Raw genomic sequence first — 23947 nt, 5'->3', positions numbered from 1 at the left:
GGAATATTTTGGATTTTGGAACCTCAGATACAAAGTGCTCAACCTTTTTAAAATTAACAACAGAAATAAAAGCATTAAAAAACTTAGTTTAAAACAGGACAGCACTATAAAACCTCTTCTCTTGTTAACACTTTGTTTCCAAAGGCTTGCTGGAAGAGAAAGGTTGCTCTCCAACATCCTTTGCAAGATGCTGTGAGCCATTTATACAAGACAGACAGGTGAGGCAGAAAGAAAGAGACTCTTCCTTTTCTTCAGAGGCCTTTGGGACAAGCTGAATCTCTCACATCTTGTCTTTCACCTACTGTGAAAGAGGAAAGGCATCTTTCTTTAAATATTAATAATTCTTCACTTGCTTCGGGATGTTAGAATGCTTCACTCACTCCTCTTTCTAGAACTGACCTCACCATCTTTTCGGCACGCATCATTTTTCTCCCCCAAAGCCAAGGGATATTGATTGCTTCTCCCCCTGTTATACATAGGCCAGAGTTCTTGCCAGCATTTCCATTTCACTGACCCTGTGAGATGTTTTATGTTATTATTTTTAAAAAATTATCACATGCTACACATCATATTTCTCACAGGGAAATAGAAACAGGGGGAGGTTATATGAGAACGTGTTCCACAAGGAAAGAGTTTCACAACCAAGGTGTCAGTACACCATCCATACCCTGCACTGGATTTGGGGTCCCCATATATTCCTATTTCATATCTGGAGCCAGGGTGTTCTTAAGTGGTCCCAATGAAATATTAGGATGGTTAACACGCACACACACACACAGACACATATTTAAAAATCATCATACAAATATAAAATACAAAAAGGTAAAATGCAGTCATAAGGCAACATTAAAAGATAGTAAAAACACAAAGTAGACTGACCAACTTAAAATGCCTGGAGAAACCAATCTATGTTGAGCTGGTGCCTACACACTTGTAGGACTGGTACATACACATTTTTGTGAAGAGGTTATCCTGCAACCTGGATGCTACAAAACAAAAGATCCCTTCTATATTCATCACATAACAAGTAAAAGACTCTTCCCCTGCCTGGTACTATCCAATATTTTGGATTTCAACTGCTATCACCCCTAACCTGTATGGCCCATGGACAAGCGCAGTGGGCACTGTAGTCCAAAACATGAAGGGAAGGCTGAAGTAGAAAGGACTCCAAGAACAATGCCTGCTGCAAACCTGAATCCAAGCCAGTTGTTTTCTACACTCCCACTCACCATGGTTCTTGGCGTAAGAGCATGTGGTAACAAAGGGCACCCCTTTCCACCAATGTTGACAAGCACGTCCTCAAGATATGGTTGCTCTTTGAAAGAGATAGATCAGATGCCAAGAGTGTTTGTTTGGCCTCTTAATTAGTTTTGTACACACCGCAATGGCACTGCCTGCTGAGCCCTCCCGTGTATGAAGTCCTTTATGGGATTGTCTCCCAAACAGCTTCACCCGGCTGCGGTTCTTGTGTTTCCAAGGCAGGAAGGACCCTGCCTTTCCTTTCTTTGCAGGATCCACATCAGTTAACATCCAGTCAGGAGGTCTGCTCAGGATGAAAAGAATATTGGATTGTGCAAGTTTCATTTCTTTCAAGAGAGGGAAATGTCTTTCTTTTCAAACGGACTCTACTTAGCTTTCATTTCCTGTGCACAGAGTAGCTTTGTCTTGAGTACGATAATTAAGTTGTTGACCTTCCGCAGGGGTCAAATGAAGCTTCCTCTACAAGAAAGATAAAAACTGTCAAGAATGGACTTTTGGACTGCCCTGCAGATAGGTGATGTTTCTTGCAATTTGTGGCAAATGCCTTCTCTTACTATAGCAATGAAAAGGAGCCCACTCCGAAATATGCAAGTCAAACTGCAAATCATTCAAGATCAAAATCCCAGATATTTATTTATTTATTGTTTTCTCTCACTTCAATTTGATTAGGAAAACTGAAATGGGAAGCTGGAAAACTAAGATCTGAATCAACAATCTGAATAATTGTTTGCTCCCAGGACATGAGATTATTTTCAAACTATTGTCAAAACTCAAAGAGTTGGCCAAGAGACATACAATAGTTTTAACCACATTGGATTTTTTCAGTATCATGATTCATACCACTATGTTTAAAATCACACTTACTTCAAGCATACAAGTGGACAGCTTCTAGCTTTTTCATTTTTTTAAAAGCAATTGTTTGGAATAGATTCACACAATAATATGTTTGTTGTGTGAACTCAGTGAATTCAAGGCCAGTATACATACATGTTTTATTGTAGGCCTCACCATCAGTAGCAAGGTGAGCACAGGCAGACATGGATGGACTAAACATGGATGAACCAATACTCTGCTGAAGTAAAACAGGTTGTAGCTTTATTAGGTTACAGCTACAGAATCTTGGAGCTGTATGGGGAATGGCGCCATGCACTTAGTCTTTAAAGCCAAGGTGCTATGTCACGTATGTCCAGGACCAATATTTCCACAGAAGCAGACTGACCTAAGATCGAGTCATGCAACTGGAAAAAGAGGATGTTAGAAAGTTTTCCTAAGCTCTGCAGAAGATTTTAAACTACTAATGACCTTAATACATGTTGCAAGAATGTCCAACCATGCTGAGAAAGTGGTAACCCATCAGCCTAGCTGACCAGCATCCTGTTTGGCTGGCAAGAAGAAGTCAGACAGAGAGCTCTTAAAACCACACATGCTCATGGAAAACCAGAGGTATTCATAGAATCGTACAGTTGGAAGAGACTGCAAGAGCAATCCAGTCCAACCCCGTGCCATGCAGGAAATCTCAATCAAAGCATCCCCGACAGATGGCCATTCAGTCTCTGCTTGAAGACCTCCAAGGAAGGAGACTCCACTACACTCCGAGGGAGTGTGTTCCACTATCGAACAGCCCTTACTGTCAGGAAGTTCCTCCTAATGTTGAGGTGCCCCCAATTCTGTCATCCAAGTCATTGATAAAGATGTAGAATAGAACTGGGCCCAGGACAAAACCCTGTGGGATCCCAATGGTCACTTCTCTCCAGGATGAATTGGAGCCATTGTTGAGCACTCACTGGACTCAACAGAACCCTATCTGATTCTTAATTGCCACAACGGAACCTCCAATCTCTCCCTGCCAGCATCTCATTGGCTGAGGGCAGCTGGCTCAATGTTCAGCTGAAGGTTCTCATCTCTGGCCTAGCAGTACCAGTGGCCAACATACAGGCCTGCATGTCTGCCTACCAGAGGATCCTCTGGGACAAGAAGTTCTCCTTTATTCCCAACTTCCCAAGGCACCACAGCTCTTCAGTTCCTACCAGGAAGCTCTGGTGCTATCTACTCAGTAGATACAGTTGGCACACCACTCTGCAGAACACATGGCCAAAGTAATGTCAGACACCACAGAAATTGAGGAACAGAGTGAAGCAAGTGAACACCACTGTTGTTTGCTCTATCAACAAACAAGGAGATGCATACGCTGAAAGCTGCACTGGGAGAAGGGGGGGCATGTCCCATAGGGAATAATGGGGCACATGCCGCCACGTGTACGAGCCCCATCCATTTAAATGGGGCTCAAGCATAGGCAGAATTCACTTTACACAGGGGAGTCTAGAACAGATCCCCGCGTAAACAAAGGGCAGACCGTATATTCATACTCAGATGATCCAACAATTTAATGTACCTTTTCAGGGGCTTCCTGCTATTTGCAGATCATAGAATAATAGAAGTTTATCGCACTGGGGTTAAAACATTCCCCAGTGCATTCTAATGTGTCTGCGCGCGGGCGCGCACAGAACGTGTCAGGAACATGATGGGGCCAAGAACCCCATTTTACTGCACACTGAAACGCCGGCTTTGCCGCCGGGCATTCCAATCGCGTTCCCGTTGCGTTCCAGGGGACACCATTTCTGAGAACTTGTTTTAAAGGCTTTCCCAGCAGATAATGATCACCAATTAGCAGACATTAATCCTCTTTTGCATTAGCCTTCCAGCCTGAGGCCAGCCATCAGCACAGAATAATACACATGCAAATCACTCCAGCATTCCCAGGCTCACACAGTATATATACACCCTATTTTTCCAGGCAAAGCATTCTCTGAAGATGCCAGCCACAGATGCTGGCGAAACATCAGGAAGAAACTATGCTAGAATATGGGCACATAGCCCGAAAATCCCACAAAAAACTGTATAGTACAGTTGTCCCTCCATATTCGCTAGGGTTCAGGGAACAAGACTCCCGTGAATATAGAAAATCCGCAAAAAAAAACACCTCTCTAGGAATCTCTAGGTACTCCAGTGCAACTCTGTGGTCAATGTCCAACATACACTGACCATAGAATGACACTGGAGTAGCTACAAATGGTCTTTCAGTGCAACGTTTAGTTAAAGTTGACCACAGAGTTGCACTGGAGGACCTAGACAGTTCTAGAGAGAACATATTAATGAAATCCGTGAATAATCAAATCCGCAAATATTAAAGCCGCAAATATGGAGGGATGACTATATTTTTTCAGGTGTTAAATGCTTTCATCTTAGTTTACAATAATGGCCGCTGCTGCAACTCTATTCCCCCAGAAGGAAACAGACCTAGAAGTATAGCTGCTCTTGAATCAAACTACCTTTTGGATGGAAAAGTGGAAGTGCTAATGATCATGGAACAAAAGGAATTGTCATTTGGCAGTGGAACTTCTTTGATAGCTGCCCAGTCAAACTCTGGATGGTCTTAAAATATAAGCCCTAAATCTTTATTTGCAAAAAGAAAAATGAGGAATCCATCATACTAGAGTTGTTCCACACCAAGAACTTGGTTCTGTGGTCAATACACCTGAGCACCGTGCTCCACATGACCTGTCTTATCAGTTACTGTGTCCTGAGGAATTAACTACATGGGGTCTTCCAGAAATGGTTGTTATAACAATGGTACATTCCTATGTTGCCTTCATGCAGCCCTGTGAGTTTCCATTTCCAAAAGAATCTGGTGATGCTCGCTTTTTAAAAAGACCCAGTTGTAATATATGTTTGCCTAAGGCTGGAACTCTATGAGGCACAGTGACCACTGAGTCCTTGTCAATAGATATAGCAGGCCTTCTTTAAGTAAACCTGCTCAGGATTTCACTCTAATGAAAGGGTAATATGGGCAGGCAGTACATTTTTCCAGACAGCTTAAACCTGGCTGCAATTATTCCTTCAGAAACGTGGTTAAAAAACAATGGCGCTACAAATGATTGTGCTGCATGCTATTTGCAGTTTTCTGGGTTTTCTATCAGGCTTGGTCAAGCAGCCGAAACAGTTCTGTTTCCAATAAAGCTTTAAAATATTTCTGAATGACCCTCCATGTGCTTTTCTATTACATGGCATTAAGCTTTAAGAATGCAGCCAAGGAGAACAGCAAATAAAGACCTTTTCAACATTCCACTGTTTTATATCCTCCCACTCTCAAACCCACCACTGAATTCAAAGAAGGAGAGGGGGGCTTTATATGTTACCAAACATTCTCCACTAGAGCCATCTACAATTCCACTGCAGCCCACAAGGCTCTTTAAGCAGTTCAAACTGGATGTTTTGGTATGTTATTGACAGCTTTGAATAAAATCAAAAGCTAGCATTCAACACAGAATGGTCAAGGGACTGTGTGAAGAGGATAAAGGATCTGGGGGAAATTATTTATAAGATAACGTTTGCTAATACTTCAGCTGTTGAAAATGTTTACCACCAGTACTGGCCAAGGCCATTCCTATCATGAAGCAAAGGAGGCAGTCATAGATACTAGGGGTAAGGGGAGAACAGAGTTATGTATGGATTGCAGCCTGCCCTGTGCCCTGAAAATGGTCTCCTTACCTTCAGCAAAGGGCAATATTAATGTTAATGTTCGCTGTTCAACTGCTAACCCAGCTGGCTTTTGCAGATGGACTGGAATGGGGGGGAGGGGGGGATAGGCAGGTCTAGGTGTAACTTCCCTGTGTTGGAGGATAGAATTGCATCTGACATAGTCTGCCCCCTAGGATCCCTAAATTACCTTGCTACCTAGGAACAGTGGGGAGTGGTAGCCCATTTAAATTGTTAAAATTCAGCTGCCAATCTGGTAGGGTTCATTGTCTTTCATCTCAGGTAGCAAAATCTGGGTTCCATAGCCTAGGAAAACCTAGGGATTTTTAGTGTGTTGGTGCACCGGAGCTCTCTGACAGAGAAGGCTAATCTCACAAAACTACAAATGTGAATACCATCATGTTGAGTCATAGGAGTGAAAGCGATGTTAGACTGCATTAATTCTGCAGCAAAGAGCGAGTGTGGCATAACGATTTGAGTGTTGGATTATGACTTTGGAAAGTAAGGTTCGATTCCCTGCTCAGCCATGAAACTCACTGGGTGATCTTGGATAAGTCACAAACTCTCAGCCTAAGGGGAAGGGAACAGCAAACCTCCTCTGAACAAATTTTGCCAAGAAATCCCCATGATACGTTTGCCTTAGGGCCACTATGAGTTAGAAATAACTTGAAGGCACATGACAACGGATGCAGCCCCAGTCTGAGTCAATACTCTGAAGATGTTCTAAGCAAAGTGGACAAGAAAGCATTGTTAAAGCAGTGGGGCCCTTACCGGTATGGAGACATTAGCAAAGAAATATCCAGCTTTGATGTCCTCTGGAGCCACCACTGGTTACCATTCAGTATTTATGATGATGTCATAAACAAAACTGGAGTAGAAGACAGATGAATAAGTGTACAAAGTATAGCTCTCTTGCACATCTAACAAAGGATGTCATAGCACTTTATATGCTAACAAATTTACTATGACATAGGTTTTTACTGAGCACATACTACCCCAGCATCCTGATCTGTTGTCCAATAAGTAAAATAGAGCTATTTATCTCTATTCCTATGGTGCTGCACATAATGGGGAAAGAAAAGTCTAGATTACTTTACAATCGCTGTTCTGTGCCTTCAAGTCATTTCCAACTTAAGGTGACCCTAAGGAGAACCTTTCATGGGGTTTTCCTAGAATCATAGAATCATTGAGTTGGAAGAGACCACAAGGGCCATCCAGTCCAACCCCCTGCCATGCAGGAAATCCAAATCAAAGCATCCCCGACAGATGGCCATCCAGCCTCCGTTTGAAGACCTCCAAGGAGGGAGACTCCACTACACTCCGAGGGAGTGTGTTCCACTGTCGAACAGCCCTTACTGTCAGAAAGTTCCTCCTAATGTTGAGGTGGAATCTCTTTTCCTGCAGCTTGCATCCATTGCTCTGGGTCCTAGTCTCTGGAGCAGCAGTAAACAAGCTTGCTCCCTCCTCAATATGACATCCCTTCAAATATTTAAACAGGGCTATCATATCACCTCTTAACCTTCTTTTCTCCAGGCTAAACATACCCAGCTCCCTAAGGCGTTCCTCATAGGGCTTGGTTTCCAGACCCTTTACCATTTTAGTCGCCTTACTTTGGACACGCTCCAGTTTCTCAATGTCCTTTTTGAATTGTGGCGCCCAGAACTGGACACAATATTCTAGGTGGGGCCTGACCAGAGCAGAATATAGTGGCACTATTACTTCCCTTGATCTAGACACTATACTTCTATTGATGGAGCCTAAAATTGCATTGGCCTTGTTAGCTGCTGCATCGCACTGTTGACTTATGTTCAACTTGTGGTCTACTTGGACTCCTAGATCCCTTTCACATGTTGTCTCCTTAAGCCAGGTGTCCCCCATCCTATATCTGTGCATTTCATTTTTTCGCCCTAAGTGCAGTACCTTACATTTCTCCCTGTTGAAGTTCATTTTGTTAGCTGTGGCCCAGCTTTCTAGTCTATTCAGGTCATTTTGAATTCTGATCCTGTCTTCTGGAGTATTAGCTATTCCTCCTAATTTGGTGTCATCTGCAAATTTGATAAGTATTCCCCCATTTTTTCCCTCCAAGTTATTGATAAAGATGTTGAACAGTACTGGGCCCAGGACAGAGCCCTGTGGGACCCCACTGGTCACTTCTCTCCAGGATGAAAAGGAGCCATCGTTGAGCACCCTTTGGGTTCGTCCGGTCAACCAGTTACAAATCCACTTAACAGTTGCCTTGTCTAGCCCACATTTTACAAGCTTGTTTGCAAGAATGTCATGGGGAACTTTGTCAAAGGCCTTACTGAAATCAAGATATACTATATCCACTGCATTCCCTTCATCTACCAAGCTGGTAATTTTATCAAAAAAAGAGATCAGGTTTGTCTGGCATGATTTGTTTCTCTGAAACCCATGTTGACTTTTTGTGATTATGGCATTGCCTTCTAGATGTTCACAGACTCTCTGTTTAATGATCTGCTCTAGAATCTTTCCTGGTATTGATGTCAGACTAACTGGATGATAATTGTTTGGATCCTCTTTCTTCCCCTTTTTGAAGATGGGGACAACGTTTGCCCTCCGCCAGTCTGCTGGGATTTCTCCTGTTCTCCAGGAGTTTTCAAAGATTATTGCCAATGGCTCCGATATTACATTTGCCAGTTCTTTTAATACCTTTGGATGTAGCTCATCTGGTCCTGGAGACTTAAATTCATTTAGGTTAAACTGGTATTCCTGTACTATCTCTTTACTTACTTTGTGCTGAAATTCCCCTATTCTGTCCTCTGCTCCATTATCCTCAGGTTGAGCACCCTTTGCCTTTTCTGAGAAGACTGAGGCAAAGAAAGTGTTACCGTTTCTTCCTGTCAAAATTTTTTCAGAGCCGGTTTACCTTTGCCTCCCTTTGAGGATGAGAGTATGTGACTTGCCCAAGGGCACCCAGTTGGTTTCCATGGCCAAGTGAGGATTTGAACCTTGGTCACCAGAGTTGTAATTCAAAGTTCAAACCACTATACCATGCTGGCTCCCTTTGCAAATATATGGTCCAGGATTTGATAAACGGTGAATGTATAAGTTAATGTCATTTGTACAGATCTAGGTCTAGTTTTCATGCAAGTGTTAAACCTATTTCTGGGTTGTGCTACTTCACGCAAAAGGTATAGGCTCATGTAATTGAGTGCTGCCTTGAAAGAGCTTATTTATTTACATTATTTACATTTTCTACATTGTTTACTTTTTTTAAAAAAAAAAGGGTACCAGTAATTCATTAATTTGTTGTTCCAAGACAGTAAATGGCTCCAGTTATAACTGTAAATTTGTTGTTGTTGTTGTTGTTAATGTTTATTTATATAGTGCCATAAATTTGCATGGCACTTTACAGGCATCGTCAAAACAGCATGTAACCTGCCAATGACATACAATCTAAATGTCATAAAATATAAACTATACAAAATTAAGCAAATTATGCAGCTCAAATACAAACTTTAAAACCAATTAATGCATATAATGAAATATTTAAAAAAATATTAAAATACAGTTCCAAAGTAATTCTTTCTCGTTTTCTGGAGGCTCCTACAATAGTTTCCTTTAGACCCATTTTTTAAAAAAACTAGTTAAATGCTACAAGATGCTGGCCACCAATTCTCCTTCCATCTGTCACATTCTTGCCTCAACCCAACCACAAGAGAAAAGCACCAGGAGGCAGAACACAAAGCATTACTCGAAATGTGATAGTCCTCCTCTGCCACTAAGGACACACTCTCTCACACACACATATACTGTAAGTATATACGTCACATGCTGAAAAAAGAAAGAAACTATTCCTCGTTAAATTGCCGCTGCACAATAAAGTAGTTACACCATCATTATCAGTGAAAGGAACTGATTGCAAGTAACTAGTTAGAAATATTTCTAACTAGTGATTTCCAACTCTGATCAGTTTTCTAGGTATAGAAATATTTTGTCTGTGATCCTAATACAAACAGGTGGATTCTGTCACATGAACCCCTTCCTGCACCCTCCATCTTAAAATTATAAAGTCTAGCCTGATATTTACAGCCTCGGTGTGTGAAGCTAGGCCTAAGTCCCATCATTTCCTCCAGATGTCCATTGGAAAACCCTTGCAAAAAGAGCGAGAAAGAGAGTGGAATGAAACAGAATGAGAGGAAATAACCAGGCTGGTCTAATAAAAGGTATTGTCTCACTTACTGTATGTTTTTCATTCTGCGGGATCAATGCAACTATTAAGCTCTCTGATCTTTAGGCCGAAAGAATTCCTCAAATTGTTAGACTTCAAACGCTCAAAGAAAAATATTTACAAAACAACACTAGAACTCTACACACTTCAAAACTTCCAAAACCACTTTCTTCATATCCTTTTAGCACCCATCCTCCATAACACTTTAATCATGTTCCTTAATTTAACATTCGGGATCTCCACATTTCAAACATCTGGCATGCAAATGAAGCATTTTGAAAAGAATAAAGTCCCCATTTATTGTGTTTTTTAAACTTCTCAGCCCAGGCTTACTACTAATATAAAAGAGTGCCTCTAACTCCCATCCCAGCAAGAGGACCCAGAAGGATACCACGGTCCACGGTATCAAAAGCCACTGAGAGGTCCAGCAGAACCAACAGGACACATTCCTCTGTTTAGCTCTTGCTATTAAGTATCCACCAAGGCTTAATCTGCACCAGTGGCATTCTTAGGGTTGGTGTCACCCAGTGCGGTAACTCATGGTGTCACCACCTCCATTGACCTTCTCCCATTTCACACCATAAAAAATCCAGAAGCCCAGTACAGACGGGTCCCAAAGGATGCCCTCACTGCACTGCGCTGAATAGATGGCGCGCGTAGTGATGACATCACTGCTGCGCAGCCTCCAGATGGAGCTGCGCAGCAGCAACATGCTCACGCTGCCACCTGCTGTTTGCAGCAGCGCAAAAAGAAGCCGCTTTTTAGTGGTCCTTTTTTTGCATATCCGCGCCATGCCATTTGGTTGCTGCAGCACGGCTATGCGGTAAAGAGAGATGGCTCCTGGCCATCTCTTCCTGGCACTCTGTACTGCGCCGGAGTAATGCTTTTTTCCCACTAATATTACTTGTAAATTGTAATTCCCATATACCATTGAATGTAATGCTAATGCAGTGGGCCCTTCCCTTACGCAGGGGATCTGTTCCAGGACCCACCCACCCCCCGCGCATAAAAACAATGCTGCGCATGGTGGGGGCCCATTAAAAAGTAAAAAGGTGGCGTTTTTCTCCACTTTAACTTCAGTTTAACTTTGCATTATTTCACTTTAGCAGCAAATCAATGTGATAAAATTCACGAATTCGCGGGTTCTGTTTACATTCAGATTTAATTTAACTCTTGTTTGTTTAAATCCCATTTTCCCGTGGGATCTCACTAGTGTGAAAGAGCTCATAGTACCACTCATTTCAATGGGTCTAATCTAGTTTGGATTGAAACTGAACATATGTCTCCATCTGTCTACTTAGTTTTAGCCCTCTTGTTTGGTTTAATTATTTTTAAAGTTATCTACATGACTGTGCACTACAGCACTTTGTGGCAACAAATCCAATGTGTTAACTTTGCTTCCACTTTAATAAAATCAGACAAAATGGAAAGAACAGAACTTAAGGGGCCACCATTCTCTGATGCACAGCAGTATATATTCATTTTTTCTCAATTGCCTAGGGGCCATGAAAACCATATGACTATACAGTCTTGAGGTTGTACCCATACTTCACTGTTGATGAGGTTCCCACTGTCAGGGAAAGAGATGCAAAACAGAGACAAGGTTATTTTTAGATTACCAGTGCTTTATGGATGCCAGAGCATGCATGTTTGATGAACAGTTCCATGTAATCCTCCTCAATTGCACATATGCCTCACTTTATATGGACAGAATGATGTAATCTTGATAATTGCAAGTAACACAACAAAAACATCCACCTACTGTGTTCCTCTCAAGTATCACATGAGAACAGTTCCTTTCAAAGATCTGTCTCTAATCCAATATGATGCTTCCTATAGTGGCTAATCAATCAAATATCTTGAAATCTAGGTTGAAATAAGACAGTATGTTTAGCACTTTCTTTGCAGACAGAGGGGATCTTGAGAAAAACGTCTGTCATAACATGTGATATTCCTCTCCTAGATATCTTGCATTTGTATGCCTTGCTTTGTGATTGGTCTTGTAATGAGCCCCAGTCCCATCTCCTGCTCTTAAGTAGAAGAGAAGGCCCTCAAATTCTATCAGCTAACTTTGCAAAGACTTTGCTTCCCCTTCACATGGGAGATAAGAATCCCATACACAGATGTGCACAAATATCAAGAAAAGTTACGTGAAGAGAATAGAATAATGTAGTACAAGTGAAGGCATCTCATCCCTTTTCCCTGCCTACTCTTGAAATGAGATGTGTGCGGATGGCATAAGGCTTTCTCAGTGGGTATTTATTGCAAGGCAACTGGAACGGGAATCTGTGGTCACGAAAGCTATCACAGAATGTTGCTGGCAACTAATCTCAATTCCATTCATTTACTAGTTTTATTACTCCCATAAAATAATATGTTAGTGATCACAGAGTGTGCTACTGTTTTGTTTCTATGGACTGTGCACAGCCCCAGTTCCAGGATTATTCTGTTCTTGAAGCTAGCAGACCAGAGATAGTTATGCTTTTTCACTGGTTTTGATTCTACTGAAAGTTTGATTATATATGGACATATAATTAAATTATAAGTTCACATATAATTATAATCACATAAAATTTAATTATATGTGAACGTTAGCTGTATCTGTTTAATTTTTTGTAAACCAACTTCAGTTCCAGCCTGGGGTGGGGGTGGGCAGAATATAAATAATTCCTCCTTATCATCGGCATCATGAACAGAGACAGGTTTGCCTTCTATCAGATCATGGTTTGGTGCTAGTGCAGATTGAACAAAATTTCTGATTCAAGCCTCCCTGATGAGTGCTTGCACAAACAACTGAGATAGAAGTGGGCAAAGATTTGTGAGCGCAAAATGAATGTATAGACAGTTCCTGCCACACAGCAAACAGTTGTGCTTGGCTTTCAATCTACCTTTAACTGACAAATTGAGAAATTTCACCTGTCCCTCGATAGAATAATTTGCTACTGTTAAAAAAGATAATCATGCACCAAAATATTTATCCATTCTTGAAGAAGAACTTCACAGAATTAAGATTCAAACACGCCATCTGCTTATTTGGAATGTACTTGGCTCCATTTACTAGATTGGGCATTTTTGCAAATAGTTGCATAGAGTATTATATTAATTACTATGTTGTCAACTGTATGCCTGTCTTATCTTGTATCACAGTGCAGTTGGTGGCCAGTACACACTACAGAGAGCCAGTGTGGTGTAATGATTCGAGTGTTCAACAAGAACTAAAGACCGGTTTTAATCGGCCATGGAAATCCACTTGGGCACGGCACATTCTCTCAGAGGAAAGACAACTCACCTCTGAACAAATACTGCCAAAAAAAGCCTGTAATAGAGTCTTAGAGTGAGTTGAAGGTAACCAATAACAGCACAACAACAGACTATAGTAACCCACCTGCTATTTGATGAATAGGAGCTTAAACACTATGCAACTCTGCAAAGCAAACTGGAGTGAGAACCTGGAACAATATAAGAATGCATTGGACCTTATCATACTAGATAAATCCCGCTCAGAAACGGGATAGTAGAAGTAGAAAAAACTTGCAAATGCGGGAGGTTTTTCACATGTATTTCTGCAAAACAGAAATAATGCAAAAATAAAGCAAATGTAAAGGGGACAAAAACAACACCTTCTTACTTTTCGAACTTCTCAAACATAAAAAGGTGTCATTTTTGCCCCCTTTATGTTCACTTTATTTTCATGTTATTTCTGTTTTGCAGAAACGTCGTGTGAAAAACCTTCCATATTTGTGGGTTTTTTCTACCTTAAATCTACTTTAAATCCCGTTTCTGAGTGGGATTCCTCTAGTGTGATAAGGTCCATTGTAAAGATGATTCTGTGAACCAAAGGAGCTAATTTCACGAGAAATTTAAGAAGCTTAAAATTGACTTTTAATTCTGATTATTTTAAGCAAAAAAAGTATTAATCTGTGCCTATGCCAGCTGATACTTTGTCCTATCTTCTTGCAGTGGCTTATGGTTAAAAGCAATAAACTATTTTTGATTGGTTGAATTCAGTGCATAGGTTAACTAGGAAGTGAGTTTTAATAATTAAATATGATTTTCTGCATAGGGACAAGTTTCTTGCACAGAGAACCCCATTTTTAGCATAAAATCAAAATTCTGCCAGAGACAATCTCTCTTTTCTGCACATGGATGCACACACACAAACATGCAAAATGATATCTTCTGGAAGGTTTGTTAACAGAAAACCCCTTTTCATCAAAGACTGAAAGATATACAAATATTCTTTCCGTCCTCAAGATTGTGTCTCAAGGAACTCTGAAATGCTTTGTGCGTTCCAATGCAATTATTTCTCAAAAAAACTTGTTCATTTATATGTTTACCATTTGTATCTTTCAGTAATCTTTCAGTTCTTCAATTCTTCAATATTTTAGTTTCTCTAGAACAGATATTGAGCTTATGGCCCTATTACAAATAAGGCTAGATTAACAATACTTTCAAACTACATTGCCATTGATGCTGCTGAGAGGATAGCGTAACATATAGAACCTCTTAACATTTGCAATGTCTAGCTCCAAAATGGATGCAAAATGTGGTTTCTTCCATGTACCGTTTTTATTGGAAATATCTGAAAAAAATAACAGTCAATTTACATTCTGGCATCTCTATGTCTCTGACATCATGAGGTCTTTTTAAAGAGCTCATCTATCCTTCCAGTAACCGATCATCATGTTATGGCAAACTGTCATCATTTTTTTAAAAATTGGAATATATGATCTAGTATGACCTTTAAAGGTCATGATTCTGGATGTAGTATTATTTGGGGTGTCCATTGTTTCTTGCGGGGTGCATGTCACTGTTTTTTTCTTTTTACTAATTTCTACACATATCAGCTATTTTACCAGTGCATTTGGTGAGTACTTGGGACAGACACCGCAACATTTAGTAATTTGGGGTTTTTTACAATTATCTGACTTTTCTCTCCAAACAAAACAATTTTGTTTACAATTATATCAATGTTTCCCTGACTCTACTGAACTATATATCACTTTAGCCATGAGACAACGTATGTTAAGTGCTTTGAATGCTCAAATGCATTATATACAGGCTTAAGTATTTATTAAAAGAATCTTTCAGGCATCTTACCTCCAGAGATAAGATCTGAAAATGAGATAAGTGGATAGCACTATTGTTCAGCAAGCAGTACTCCATGATCCTGCCTTGTTTTTTCTGTGTTCATCCCAACCTCTGTTCTCTTTATAGACACTTACTGTTATACAACAAAGAATCTTTTTGTGGAACCTTAAAGACTAAGAAATGTCACTATAGCATAAACTCATGTGGACTATAGGCCATTTCAATCAGACATGTCTGAGGGGCTAGGCTTAGTCCAGACAAGCAAATGCTTACACTGTAATAAAATGCATTTGTCTCCAAGATGCTACTAAATTCTTCATTATCTTTGTGGCAAGAGACTTAACATGGCTACCTCCTCCATCAAAATGTCTATTTTACCTGAAAGGGGATTTAAACACATTTTCTTCAAACTTGTCACCCAGTTGTTTATAGTGCAATCATAATAAGGGCAGGTATGATGCGCATATAATGCTAATGCTGAAAAAGACCACCACAAGGCTAGTTATCCCATTAGGTGCTATAGCAACCACGTCTGGCTGTCTTAAACAACTGGGTTCAAAATTAGATGCAGGATTAGATCTAATAGATTGATCTATTACTAATAGCTAGAAGAATTTTTGAGATATTCCATCATTGGAAAAATATGGGGATATAATATGTCAAGGTCTGGGAAATTATCTATTGGTCATTGATTCAAAGTTTAAAGTTTACTTGCTTCTTGGAGCTTAGAGAAAGTAAAATTGGTATGCTGAAAGGATGAACAGACTTGACTATTTTCTCTGATAGGAATACTATAGTAAGAAGAATACTAACTTGAATTCATCTAATTAGCCTGCCTTAATGAGGTTTTGATTTAATGACAACTTAATTAACAATAGCTTCACTGCTATGACATGGTCATTAATGTATTGCTAACTTATTCATAGATAATGATATTTGTTTTTACAATTGGATTGTATCAAAAATGATTTATGTATGTTCTTTTGATATGTTTCTCATTCTAAAGGGCATCTACTTTCCCTTCTATTTTTTTTAAATATGACACTTATATTTCTCGTCTGCAAATAAATACTAAAAATATTTTTAAATCCAAGAATTTAAACAATTGTTGCAATCAAATTTTTACACAAAAACAATTTGCATACTTTAAATAAATTCATTCAACCTATTTTTGTTACAAATTAAACTATCCTTTTGACCACAGAGCAGACTAGTAAATAAGGCAGGCTAATACAACATGGTGGTCCATACACCATTGCCTGTCCATGAGCCATGAGTTTCTGGTTTCTGACAAGTTCCCCAGAGAAACAGAATTGCAGCCCATGGGTGCAAATATGGTGCTGTTCCCTGGCAGACTGGAGAGAAGGAGCTGTTGGTCCTCTGCATCAGATAGCTTGAGATGCACTAAAATAAGGTACACTGTACTGTCTAATAATAATAATAATAATAATAAATGTATTTGTATCCCGCTTCTCCAAAAAGATCAAAGCGGCTAACAATAAAACATCCATAAAATACAACAAGCATACAATAAATATCTCATCATCCATTGTATCCCAAATCATCCCAACCTTCCCACCCACAATAAAATACAATTAAATTGTACGTCTTGATTGCCTTTTTAAAGCTTTCAAGACTGGTGATATATCGGATCTCCTCCAGCAGGCTATTCCATAATTTGGGAGTGGCCGAGGAAAAGGTTCTCTGAGTAACCTCAGCCAGCCTAGTTTTGGCTGGCTGCAGTAAGTTCTTATTAGAAGACCTCAATGTGCAGGGCAGATTTTATGGGAGAAGGCGTTCCTGTAAGTAAGCTGGACCCAAGCCAAGAAAGGCTTTAAAGGTTATGACCAACACCTTGTACCCTGCCCGAAAATTAATAGGCAGCCAGTGAAGAGACTTTAGTATAGGTGTAATATAGTCACCTCTAGATCCTCCAGTGACCACTCTGGCTGCCATATTTTGAATTAGTTGAAGTTTCCAGACTTGGTGCAAAGGTAGCCCTATATAGAGCGCATTGCAAAAGTCAAGACATGAGGTAACCAGCGTGCACTATAGTTTTCAGGTCTTCAGGTTCCAGGAAGTGCCACAGCTGGCATATCAACCGAAGCTGTTAACAACCACAGTGCATAGAGAAACCCATGGTATTTCTGAGATGTCAAGTAGATATCCAGACTTCTTCACAATAGAAGCAGGCAGCATAGAGTGAGCTTTGTTAACGTCAGGGTTAGACTACTTTTCAAGTGCCGGTGTGTCTGCCTGTTATGTTTGTGTACCCATTTGTATGTCAACAGCTGGAAGGGGCTTCCAGTTAACCTGTCTTGCTGTTTACTGTCTGCTCAAGATGGAGATGCGGAGACAGTCAATAGGAATTAAATGCCACACCTGAGTCAACCTGCCTGCAGTGCAGCAGGGGGAGAAAAGTAAGGGTAGACATACACACACATCCCTGCTCCATCCATGAACTGTCTATGCAACCAGGTAGTATTTTGTGATAAAAGCACCCAAAACAATGGCAAACACAAAAGATAATACAGAAAGGTTAAAAGGAGCTTGAACACGGCCTCACATGTATCTGACCAGTTTAAATCAATTTATGTTTTAATTCCTGCAACAATTTATGTTTTAATTCCTGTAACAAAAAGGAGGGAAGTGTTACAGCACTACTAAGACTAAAATTTAATTTTAGCACAAACATTAACAATGGCTTGTTTCTTTTTATTATGCTGACATAGAACAAGCTTCCCTCTTTAAAAATAATTCCTTCCTTCAAAGTATAGCATTAAAAAAGAACTCAGCAACAACTTACCGTAATACTTCCCCCAAAAGACAGCTCCTTCAGAGAGGATATTTTTAAGCCAATGTTGTAAGATCTTTCCTTCTGAAAAGACATAAATGAAAAATATGTCAGAATCTTTTTTTAAAAGGCTTATTAGGAGAGAGCTGTAAACAAACAAAATCTGATTGCTAACTGTTCCCTCTTATGAATCTTTCTGCAAAGTTCATCTGTCTCACATCTCACCATGCCATATTTCTGTCATATTCTTCTGTACCAGACACCAATATGGAAAGGAGAGAGATCAGCCGAAACAGGAAGAAATGCATGGGATGTTACTGATGGAAATTTGTAACATGCTGACTGGAAAAAATAGCTATATATGCCACTATGGTTCAAGTTCATTTTAGTGAGATTTAAACATACTTAACTTTAGTTGAATTTAATCTTCCCTTGATGTATGCCTGTAGAAGCACTTACTGAAGATCACTTGGCTTGTGGCACTTTATAACCATAGATGGTTCAATTCAACATCTTCTTTCCCGTGAAATGCAAGCTGAATGTACAGAGAATATAAAGTGTGGCTGCTTTTTTTCCTTGTGGAGTTCCAAATGCGTCTTTTCAATCCCCTTGAAATGACAACTTCCATGGGCTGCTTTTCATTTGTCTGCACATTGTGTAGCTTGCCCCTTAACATACAAATATGTTAAGCCCAAGGTACCTCATTTAAGTGTAACTTAAGTGTACATAATCAGTTTATCCAAGCATCCACTTATCCATATGTTTTGGATATCTCTGTTCCTTTCAGTTAAATGAGTCATACTCTTAAGTAATCACAGAAGAAAAACAAAAATAAACAAGAGTTGTATTGTCAACAACAATACATACTTTCATCATCCTTCTTGTCTCAAGGCTAGGCTTCAAAAACATTTTCCAACATCTTCATTAGGAGTCAGGATTCAATTCTAAATCCATTACAAAAAGCTACTCTGCAGAACAGGGAAAACCTTCATTGCCGTTATTATACAAAACAAAATGGTAGAGAGGAGTGATAAAATTCTACACTGTATGGAGAGTATCATACCGGCAAAAATGCTGGGAACATAGAGTATGCCCAATATTGTGTGATAACACGTTTATCACACAATGTTGTGTGACGTCGTGATTATCCTGTGAATAAAAAGGAATTCTAGCACTGCTTTTTATTCATGGAAAATTCCAGTGAATAAAAAGCGCTGTTAGAATTCCTCTTTATTCACGGGATAATCACGATCTAGCTAGTAGCTGAGCAGCGGCTATTAAGAAATAAATTCAATGTGGCCTCTCTTTTCTTCTTTTCAAGGGCTCATTCCTCCTTCCTGGAAGGCTTATGGTCATTTTCCATGATAGTAAAAAAAATGTTCAGTTTCCTGGATTTCTCTGTTTCAGTCCTTACCAGAAATGTCTCACTACGTGGAACATCAGTAGTGAAAAAGGAGAGTATTTCATGTGAGCTTCAAAGCATGAAGGAAAAAAGAAGGTGACTACATTGTTCACCAGATGGACCATACCTGTATTAAGACCAACTACAGATCCACAATAAAAGCCAAATAAAAATATGGTGGATCTCTTTTTACATGGAAGACCAAGAATCTGGTTACACATTTAGCACCACTTTGAGTAGCACTGGTCTACTACACACTCTGTAACATATCTGAAAATTAACTTGTTTTGTTTGACAATGAATGCTTCCGTTCTTAGCTGATATAGTGTCCTAAGAAACAAAAAGGAGCAAACCTCCAGCAAAGTGTAAGAAGCACACTGGAAGGTGGTGCACACAAAAAACACGTAAGACTCGTAGACATTTTTAAACTAGAAAGGCACTGCTAGATTTCTGCAGCATTAATATGTGAAGCTGAACAATTACACTGGAGCATGTACCTTAACTTAATCCCATTGATTTGAAGGTCAGCCTAACTGTGATGTCAAACATACCTTTGAATTTTGCGCTTGGGATTCTCTTTCTGTAAAAAGATGAACTAATGCCAGTTGGGAGAGAGCCAATCCAGATCAGGACCACAATACAAGGGGAGATTTAATCCTTTTTCCTTGCCCCATTTCCCCACTGAAATTCACCAGCATCTCTGATCTCAGTACTGGCTACAGAATCTGCTTTAATCCAATCCCCCCACTTAAGTGGCGTGCAGACAGATTGCAACCACAAAGAATGAGCTAAACCAAAGCCGAGAGAGTCTTCTACCAGCTCTCTTTGTTTTGGTTTTGGGGTTTGTTTTATTTCTGTTTGGGGCTTTTTTTTGCAGAGGAATGGGGCACAACTCCCGGACACAATGATCTCTGGTCCACTAGTTTGGGTCAATGAACTCATCATGTGTGTGGCTTTTGACTCCAAGTCAAAAGCCACCTTGTGTGGGCTACCCAAATGGCAACAGAGCACAATTTTTACTGTTTATACTGTCTCTCGTTGCTTAAGTGCTTTTCCATTTCTCCTCACTCTTGCAATGCCACTGGCACTGTATCTACAAGAGAATTCTTCTTTTTTTAAATATAATTCTACTTCTGAAACAATATGAACTCATACATTTTTCCTAGAATAAGACAATCCAGGCTCAAACCGCCAGCTAGTTGCTGCCAGCAGTGATGTTCTACAGCTTTTACTGTCATTGCACAACATCTTGACACATAAAAGTTAATGCTGCATCCGGAAATGCATGCCAAATGCAAACCTGACTCAGATGGCTTAAAGATGTGTCGTTGGTTGTGTGTTTTTGTGTTTTGTTTTATTCATAAGATCGTGGTGAACTTACATTACCCAGAACCCAGCTGCAGATAATATGTGTGAGGGTCTTTTTTCTTCACCATGTCACTTAAGCTGGTATACATTATGATCTTTCCATCATTCTAGCCACCAATTTGTAACCTTAAAATAAAGCGTAACATACACCAAGCTCTGTTTTCTCATATAACTCACATCAACTGCCATCTATATTTTTTACAATTCGAGCCCTAAAAAGAGGGGGCCAGGAAATGTCTACAACAAGGATTTCTTCATAGCATGGCAAAAAACAACAGAGTTTTATGGCACCTTGAAGACTAACAAGTTTATTTGGCATAGGTTTTTGCGGTTTGCAGCCCAGGTATATTTCATGTCTAAAGTACAGCTATTTCCCAACTTCCCAAAATCACTTGGGAGACTTACACCACTAAATTCAGGTGCCACTTGTTTCATTGCATCTTTTTATGCTGGTCCATGCCTGTGACATTGAACACATTTACTGAGAAGTACCCTAAGAAAACCCTATGAAATTCAAGGAGTTGCCCTAAATCGGCAGGTGACTTAAAAGCACGTGCATGGATACGAACACTATTGATGTCAGTATGGCTTACTTCCAAGAAAATGAGTTTAGAAGTAGAGAACACCTACTTCTGCTGACTACTGAACTTGATGCTCTACCTGTAAAAATGTTATATGTCAAGTCCTTTGGCAGAACAGTACCAAAGCATTCTTAGCAGCAATGTTGATTCATAGAGTTGGAACTTGGAAGGGACCTCAAGGGCCACCCAGTCCAACCCCTGCCATGCAGGAACTCACAGTCAAAACACCCCCAACAGATGCCCCTCTAGCCTCTGGTTAAAGACCTCCAAAGAAGGAGATTCCCCCAGACTTCAAGGGAGCATATTTTACTGTCAACTCAACTGATCGGATAGCAGGAGCTCATGCTGGAAGGCTATTATGTTGTGAAACCATTCATATGCCAATCTATTGATGGCCCACATTATTCTGGACCATATTTATGCCGGCGAAGAGGCACTGGAATATAAAATATTGCTTCATCACTATACGCACAATCATCCTGAAAGGTTTAACTTTATTCAACTGGGTTTATATTCAACTCCTTTTTCCACCACTGGGAACAAAAGGAACACATGCTTTGTAAGAGACAAAATGCAAAGATTTCCCATGGTTCAGTTACAACATTTAGCAAAATTACCCACTGACTTTGACTGCTAGTTCATTCACATGGGTCTGTACCAGTAAATGATAGCTATTAATCATAAAGCAGCTCTTTTTACCTCTGCAAATAAATTTCCCAGGTTCTTACCACCCCATCAAACTTTGCATGGATTGATACCATAATAAACCGTAGTGGATGTGAGTAGCTGCATTGAGAAGTACTCCAGCAGTGCCTGTTACATTAACCTTCACCCCTGCAAAGAGGCCTTTAGGCTTTGTGAACAACAGCAAACCTCTTCTGAACAAATCTTACCAAGAAAGCCCCATGACAGGTTCGCCTTAGGGCCGCCATAAGTTGGAAATGACTTGAAGGTGCACGACAACGAGGATATAAGAGGTCAGACCAAAGGCCTGTCTTGTCCAGCATCCTTTTCAGAGGCTTCTGGGATGTCCGTTGGCAGATAAAGGTGCAAATGCACCCTCCATCTTGCAACCGACTAATGACTAATAACTAGTGATCAGTGACGGCTCTAAGCCTTCCTAAATTTATCTCCTTGCCTTTGTAAAATCTCAAAGTTAGCAGCCTGTGACTTCCACTGTTGTGCTGAACCTAGGGCTGCCATAATTGTCCACTTTTACCAGGGACAAAATGTAGGACAAATTCAAGACCAAACTGTAGGGCAACTGCAGGACAAAACTCAGCTCAAAATGTAGGACATTTAAGGTCCACCATTTTTCTTCAATGTCCTACATTTTGAGCTGAGTTTTGTCCTGCAGTTGTCCTACAGTTTGGTCTTGAATTTGTTCCACATTTTGTCCCTGGTAAAAGTGGACAATTATGGCAACCCTAGCTGAACCCTGAGTGCCTTTTTGAATAAATACGTAATTGTTTTTTCATTACACACAAAAAAAGCAGTTTACCTTTAACGCAGAGCAATAAAGCAGATTTATTTCCCCACTCGATGTTTCTCCTTAAAAGGCAGGTCACTCCTTCTGGTGTTGATAAGAAGAAAGATGGGTCTGTGAAGAAATAAAATAACCCCTCCCTTGGATTCAGATCCAACCATTTCAACTTTCTGTCCAGGAGGAATTCCAGAATGTCCTCCAGGGACGTAGCCAAGGGGGGGGGGGTTCTTGGGGTCCGGATCCCCCCTTCCGTTAGATAAAATGAATGGTGTGTGCTGCTGCACCACCGCACCCAAGCCCCATTATAATGGTGGCACTTAGTCTGGACCCCCCCTTCCCAAAATCCTAGCTACGTCCCTGTGTCCTCCATTCTGAACATGACTACAAAGCATACATTCAGATTTATATGAGTGATTTTGGCTTTTCTCGGGTCATGCCCTCCCTTTTTCTTGAACACCCTCCATTCTCAGCACGGCTAAGAAGCAGGAATTTACTTTTAGCTTTTATTGAGCCATGTCCTCCATTGTCCTCCAATGCCCTCCATTCTGAGCATGGCTAAGCAGCATGAATTTTACATTTCTATGAGCTTTTCTCTGGCCATGTCCTCCACTTTCCTTGAACATCCTCCATTCTGAACACAGCTAAGCATGAACTTTACATTTCTATGAGTGTTTTTAGCTTTGCTTGGGTCGTGTGCTCCCTTTTTCTTGAATGCCCTCCATTTTGAACATGTCTAAGAAGCGTGGATTTTATATTTCTATGAGTGTTTTGAGCTTTTATTGGGTCACGTCCTCCATTTTCCTTGGAGAAGTAACTAGTGGTTTTGAATGGCAACACTTTTAAGTATCCTGGCTGAAGGCTATGGAATTCTGGGCCCCACAACAAACTCCAACTCCCAGAATTCCATAGCCCTCAGACAGAAAAAGACTTAAAGCGGTCCCAAACCGGGTTATCTCTTCAGTGTGGGTGCAGCCAAAGTTGAAAAAACACTCCCACAGAAATATATAACTTCATGCTCAGAATATGGAAGGCGTTCAAGAAAGGGGGGGAATGGATGGAGGACATGGCCAAGGAAAAGGAAGAGTTGCTATATGACGGGACGAGAAGCAAGCGAGCTCGCCTGGGGGCGTGAGGGGAAGGGAGGGAGACTGAGAGAAGGGGAAGCAGGGCTGTATAAAAGCCAGAGAGCAGCGCAGCGAGGGAAAGCAGAGGAGGAGGAGGAAATGGTAGCATCCTC

At 40.4% G+C, this 23947-nt stretch overlaps 1 long non-coding RNA gene across 2 annotated transcripts; it reads right to left on the bottom strand.

Annotated features, from left to right (window-relative positions):
• Positions 1-1234: 1234 nt before the first annotated feature.
• Positions 1235-23750, bottom strand: LOC149313526 (uncharacterized). 2 transcript variants are annotated; one of them, XR_016280841.1, is made up of 4 exons: positions 23205-23750; positions 22726-22824; positions 17886-17957; positions 1235-1719 (listed from the first exon to the last, which is right to left on the bottom strand). It is a non-coding gene; the product is annotated as an uncharacterized LOC149313526 (long non-coding RNA). The 2 variants fall into 2 exon arrangements; XR_016280840.1 differs by having other exon boundaries at positions 22726-23750.
• Positions 23751-23947: the final 197 nt, after the last annotated feature.

The sequence above is a fragment of the Sceloporus occidentalis genome, unplaced genomic scaffold (genome assembly GCF_023333645.1).
Source record: "Sceloporus occidentalis isolate IW3139 unplaced genomic scaffold, rSceOcc1.0.p SCAF_4, whole genome shotgun sequence".
NCBI lineage: Eukaryota > Metazoa > Chordata > Lepidosauria > Squamata > Phrynosomatidae > Sceloporus > Sceloporus occidentalis.
Note: the sequence above shows the minus strand (reverse complement) of the source record. Positions and strands in the feature narration are given on the sequence as shown.